The 6,686-nt window shown below is 46.1% G+C and overlaps 1 long non-coding RNA gene across 1 annotated transcript; it reads left to right on the top strand.

The window, feature by feature from the left end:
* The first annotated feature begins 2,323 nt into the window (after positions 1–2,323).
* On the top strand, positions 2,324–5,974 carry LOC139076755 (uncharacterized). The gene is made up of 3 exons (XR_011528670.1): positions 2,324–2,481; positions 3,104–3,235; positions 5,665–5,974. It is a non-coding gene; the product is annotated as an uncharacterized lncRNA (long non-coding RNA).
* The last annotated feature ends 712 nt before the right edge of the window (positions 5,975–6,686 follow it).

Below are 6,686 nucleotides of genomic sequence, written 5' to 3'. Positions count from 1 at the left end.
GTCTATGAGAAAACTTTATCTTGACTAGTGGAATGAAAAGTTACAGCACTTGGGGGGGAAAAGATGGTGGCGGTGGGATAGTGTGCCTGTTACCTCCTATAAGTATTCAAGTGATAGCTGGCATAATTTCACCAGAGCCTGTTTGGATTCACAGAAAACAAGAGTCATTCCAGGGAGAATATTATTTCAAACAGTGTGTGAGAGCCCTGAGCACACACTGCTTCGAACTCCTGCTGGGGAGGTACCACAGACTGAGATCCCGCTGCTGGCCCTCTGCTCCACCACTGTGTTTGTGCTGAGCTCGTGCTTTCTCCAATCAGTGATGACGCAGTGGGGTGCTAGTGCTGGCCCATTCCTGTAGGATGTGGGACTCCTCTATCCAGTGACTGGCTCCAGGATTCCCCATCAGCCTGGCTGAAACTCTCTTAGAACTGCGTCACCTCTGAGGTTCTCTTTCCCCAAGCCTCCCTTCTCCCAGCTCCTCCCTCCTCCCCCCTCCTCCTTTCCCAGGTGTCTCACCTGCATCTGGTCTGAAGCGCTCCCTGCCTTCTCCTGTTCCTTCTTCTTCAGACTTCACAGACATTTCCCCCACTAAATCTCTTGCAAATCTAATTCTCTCATTGCACCTGCTTCTCAGAGGACTAACATACGGTGAGAATGGGGTTAGAGGAATTCTGATATATGTGGCAAATGTTTGCCTGATTCAGTCCCAATTTTGGCCAATAACATTTTGAATGAGTTCACACTGGAAATATTGCAGAAAATAGTTTCCATTTATTTGAAGTTCAGCAGTGGCTTCGAAATCATTTGTTCCCAATCAGCTTATTTGTAGAAGCTTACAGTTTCAGTTCAATCTGGTGTTTTAAAGCTTCGTACATTTCATGTCAATTTATAAACTCCACCAAAGGGAAATGGATGGCAGTCTACACAATGCCTTCAATTTTTATAATGGTTTGGAGTTCAAGAAACCTAAATTGTTATGGAGTTTAGGTAACAGTGTTGCCTAGGATTGCCAAGTCTTGCCAAGTTTCTTCTTGCCAAGAAACCAATTCTCTGGTTTCCTGGAGTTCTGATGACTTGAGAAACTCTGCTCAGGCGTTCATTCATTAATTCAACACATACTTACTACCTTCCAAGAACTATCCTGAACCAGGAGGTGCCGTGGTGAACCAGACAGACAAGGACCTGCCCACGTTTTGTGGTTCCTGGGATCGTTTCCTCTCCTTCTTTTCCTGGGATGCCAGGGAGCTTGCTGGAGCAGGCCTTGGTTTGATTTGGAAAGTAGAGTTTCTTTAGTGGCATACATTCTGGGAAAGAACAGGGTACCACCCTAGCAGCACACCCCTAACCTGGCAATAGGAGTGGAAGATGTTTTCCAGGTGACCATATATCCTGGTTTGTCGGGGATATTCCTATTTAACATCGGTTATCGTGGCATAGCTATTAATAGCGCCCCCTTTCACTCTCCGAAATGCCCTCTTTGGAAAATAGATGATACTGACCACTCTAGCGATCACACTCACCCCCCTCCCGCCTCCCCAGTCCTAGAATGGGAGAGCAGTGCTACAAAAGCTGCTCATCATCTTGTTTGCTTTCCTGCGATGCTCATGAAACAAGCAGAGGTGGGATGATTCCGCCCTGTTCTCTGGGTCCCTCTGCCTTTACCGAGTTCCTGTCTGAGCCACTGTAGCCTGGCTCCTGGTGGGCTGCTCACTCTCACAGGCATGTGAGTCAGGGAGAGCTAGGGGCTATTTGCCCCATTGATCTTCCTCTGCAAGGTCCAAGAAGTCCTGGGAATAACTAGCCATGAATCTCTCCGTAGATGTGGACAAAAGTGCCCACAAGGTGGGTTTCTGCATTTTCAGAGAATGGGGCTGTGATTCTGGGAATAGCTGAGGCTCCGGGTCGAGACTTTAAAATCCCTCATGGGGTGAACCAGAGCCTCCTGGGTCTGTTTATGATCATGCATTCTGAACAAAACTTCAAGCATCAGGGAATCGCTTCTGGGTTCACGTGACGCTGGGCAGAATTGATTGCCAAGGCTGGAGGGAGCAGTAACCACTATTGGCCAGTATATTGGTCTCCAGCTTTCATTCCTCTGAGCTGGGAAAGATCAGAAATGTGCTGGAATTCCAGAAAAGCTTGGCTTTTGAAGCTTATCCCCTTAACCACAAATGTGAGGTTGGCCAAGGGAGAGGTCTTCCCTTGGGACTGCCTCCTTATTAGGAGCTGGCAGCAGGAAGAGGGGGTAAACCAGGATAGGGACAAGGGTGGGTGGTTTCTCCAAGGGTGGAGCCTCGGGATGGGTGAAGCTGTGGGTTCCACCCTGCGGAGGGCTCAGACTTGGAGGCTGATGCCTTCAGAGTCCAGAAGTGACACTGGGCTAGGACTGCTGACTTGGGAAATCCCTCCCCAGTCCCCACCCCTTGTCGTCTGAGCTGCTTCCCAGAAATTGACATCCTGCCTTGGCGTCAGCCCTGGGTGAGCTGGGGGTGTAATAACAGAGTTGGCGTGGCAGCTTAGGGACACTGGGGTACAGGGAGAGAAGTGAGGCTTAAGTCAGCAGGGGGAACACTGGGTTTCAGAGTTAGCAGATTTTTTTTGGTATTGAAAACATTTTTAGTGTGTTTTTTTAATGTCTAACTTTTGTAGAAAATTTAGAGAACAGAGATAAACAAAAGGAATACAAATCACTCCAAATCCGTCACCGAGTTATAACAACTAAAACATCTTGGTGTCTCTTTCTCTATCGACCCAACATTATTACATGTAAAGTTCCTGAAAACAAATAAGATCATACTGTAAGTCGTGTTTTGTGGTTTATACTTAATATGTGTTGAAGACACGGTGGTTGGTCGTAGAGAGGAGAAGGAGATGGGTGAGTAATTACTCAAGGAGCGCAGACCACTAATTAATTAATGTAACAAATGTGTGCCATGTGCCTAGTCGGTTATTGGGATACGGTTGGCACCGGATGCTTTTCTCACATAATCCTACAGTGATCCTATGACTAAAATTATCAAAGACGTGGAATCTTATTCTTTTTGAGGAAGGTGTCTTTTTGTAATGCAATGTTTAAGAGTAGCTCCTCTGATTGTTTCAGTGCTCTGGATAACTCCAGTCTCATTTTAAAACAAAATCCTCTCTTCACACCGAGAGCACAGATGGAGCTTCTATTCGGGATGGGCTCCTTGCGATCGTTTCTGGCAGGGAAGGAACAGGAGACATGCTTTGGGTAAGATGAGGCTTTCTGAATGGAATGATAAAAACCAGGGCTCTCTGGTTAGGTTAACTGCCAACTAGCTAAGGAGATTTCTTTTCCCCCTGCTGCAGAAAGTCAAGGTTAACACTTTGAGCAGACAGGGAGAAAGGTCACAAGAGACAGTTGAGAAAGACAGATGGTGAAATACGGAAGAGTTTTCTCCCCCAATATTGATTTTTAAAAAGTACCTTCCTCGGAGTAGAGCGTGCTGTGAAGAACCCTGAATTAAGCTATGACTTTCCATATTGGCGCGCAGTAGAGCTCCTGCGATTGCATCCCTCAGGTACAATTCGGGGCCACTCCCACACCCACAGGGGGACAGAGGTGCCGAAAGGCAGGAACTCTGGCGCCATGCTGGCACGAGCTGGGTTTGGATCCTCTTGAGGGACAGCCCAACGGAACACAGGATGTGGAGCCACAGACCTGGATTCGGGTCCTGGCTCTCCCACCGACAGCGCCTCATAGCATCCAACTCAAGCATTTTCATCACCACTTTCTCCCTGTAGAGTGGGTAATAATACCTATGCCACAGAGTCGATGTAAGCTTTAAATGAAATGAGGTACAGCTTTTAGCAGTTTGGCACCTAGCCTGTAGCTATCATTGTTGTTGTTAACTCCAGCAGTCGAATGAAGCACTCAGAAAATACAACTTCTCCTTAGACAAGAAATTCCTGCCTGTCTGGGAGAAATGGGGTCACGACAGGAGCCTCCAACATGCTTGTTCTAACTGGAAGGCATGTGGATTCTATTACTTGGTCCCACCCCATCTTCCTGCCTCATTTCAACAGACTTGGAGACTTGGGAAACTGCCAGCATTACAGATTAACCAATGTGGGGTAGTGACTAAGAGTCCGGATCTGGATCCAGCCTGCCTGGGATAGAATCTCAGATCTGCCTCTCGCTGGCTGTGTGACCTAGGGGAAGTCACTGAAACTCTCTGGGTCCCTGCTTTATTATCTATAAAATTGACATTATAATAATGTTTACCTTAGTGGGTTATTGTGAGGGTTCTTACCTAGTGCCCACTGAATACCAAGCATTGTTCTAAGTATAAGCTATTATTAATTGCCCAAGTCAATCGAAAATCGACTGGCTGCTTCCTTGTTAACTTGTAATGAGGTATCTCATAGAAACTGAGAGGCTCCTTTATGGGAGAGGTCCTGTGGGCAGCTGGTCTGACCCAAGGTGTGTGGATTCTGGTTAGTTGAGATCACAGAAGGCCCTTTGTAGTCAAGCTTTCTTGATCTCAATCAATCTCTCTCTCTCCAGGGTATATAAATACATATGATAGACACATACTTTGGATATACTATTGGTTACAGGGGCCCAATGACTGTAAGAATTCCATATCAATTGCTCCCACAAACATTTTTAGGGCATCTAATATACACAAGGCCCTGGGGATTCAGAGAGGCAAGCCCCTGTCCTCAGTGAGCTCTGTTCGATTACTTATGTGAAGTCTCACGATAGATGTGCCACCTCTGTGTGGTTGTAGCATTCAGAATATGCCACTGACTTACACCAGGCATTCAGGGAAAACATCTAGAAGAAGGTAAAGTTCGAGTTGAGTCCCTGTATCACCCAGGACTCATTTGGTTCCAAGCGACAGAAATTTAACCCTAATAAGCCTGAGCAGAAAAGGAGAACTTACTGACTCCTGTGACTGGGAAATTTGGGGGTAGACTTCAGGCTTGGCTAGATCTAGGAGTCAAATAATATAATCAAGATGCTCTCTCTTTTCATCTCAGTCTCAATTCTTTTCCCTCTGAGTCACTCTTCTATGACAGACAGGCTTTCTCACTATGGCCTGGGGAGAGGGCTACCTGCATGTCCTCCTGGCTTGGCCTCCCTGGAAGAAAAAAAAGAACTTTGCTTTCTAAATGTCCATAGACCAGTTCTGGGGAGGATTATGATTATCACCCAATATACAAATAAATGTGCGTCCCTGGTCTGAATGAGCACAGGGATTGGTCTTCTTTTGTTCAGTGCTGTATTAGTAGTACCTAGAACAGCACGTGTAATCTAGAACAGCACATAGTGAGTTCTCAGTGAATATTTGTTAACGGAACTAACCAGCTAAATTTTGGCCATATGCCCATTTCATATCTGGGGGAGTGGGGTTTGTACCAAAAGAAGGAGATTGGTAGAAAAATGTTCTGAGCAGCCCAAACCATTATTACCTCTGTGGTCCTGAAACACGAGCAAGACTTGGCCAGGAGTGGAAGAATGGAAGCTTTCTAGGCATAGGGAACAGTATGTGCAAAGGGACGGAGGTGGGAAGATGCTGGAACTATGGGTAATTTGGTATGGATAGAATATTGGACCACAGCAAGACAGGGTAGGAAAGGGGCTTATGGAGGATCGTGGGTTGGGATTTCTTATGTTGCTCTTTGTTCCTCCAGGTCCGCCTTCCACCTTCTGTACCCTGTGCTCTGCCCTGGGAGGCTGACCGGCATGGGTGGTGTGAATCATTTCTCTTCCTTTCTGGTTTCTGGTTGGGTCTGGCCAGTGGAGGCTGTTAGTAGGAGATGGGAGAGAGGGAGGAGAAAGGTGGGGCCTTTAACTCCTCTGGCTTCCTCCCTGCAGGGCTGTCTTGGCTACATGATGAGATAAGAACAGAAATGGAGAGTAAGAGTTTATGCACTTTCATAGCAGTGTGACAGATATTTTATATCTGTTGAATCTAATAAAAAAAAAACTTGGGCTTGTATTATGTGTGTGTTTTCAAATTTCATTTTTTTCTAATAATTTTTTATTGTATTTTACAAAAGTACTAGTCTGAGAAGAATTAGATTTCAAAAAAAAAAATCAAACAAAATGAAAACAAAACCCCCCAACAGGGCCCTTCAGCACAGATGGTTGGTGGAGCCCCACTCCGCACGTCGTCTCCTTAGGGCTCTGACGACCGCTGCCTGCTCCCACCCCGGTGCGCCGCAGGGTGCAAACAGCTCCAGGGTTCCCAACCCCGATGGCCGGCTCTGTGCCTGCGGGTCCTCTGACCCGGCCCACCATAAAAAAATATATATATTTTATATATATATTTCACACATATATATTTTAATATACATATTTAGATTAGATCTTATTTAGATATATCTAATTTATTTGATTAAAAAGGAATTAAATATTGTAGAGGTCAGCAAACCATGACCTGTGAGCCAAATCAGCCCACTGGCTGTTTTAATTAATAAAGTTTTATTGGCACACAGCCACGCTCCTCCGTTTACGTATTTTTCAGGGCTGCTTTTGCGCTGCGATGGCAGAGTTGAGCCGTTGTGACAGAGACTGCACATGGCCCTCAAAGCCTAAAACATTCCCTAGCTGGCCCTTTACGAAGTAAGTCTGCTGACTCCTGGAAGTTTGGGAAGTGGGTACGGCTAGAACTCTAGGAACGCTGGGGAGATTGACATCATGGAAAGCTAGT

Source organism: Equus przewalskii, chromosome 1 (genome assembly GCF_037783145.1).
Source record: "Equus przewalskii isolate Varuska chromosome 1, EquPr2, whole genome shotgun sequence".
In the NCBI taxonomy this organism is placed as follows: Eukaryota; Metazoa; Chordata; class Mammalia; order Perissodactyla; family Equidae; genus Equus; species Equus przewalskii.
The sequence above is the reverse complement of the archived record's forward strand: the minus strand, read 5'-3'. Positions and strand labels throughout refer to the sequence as shown.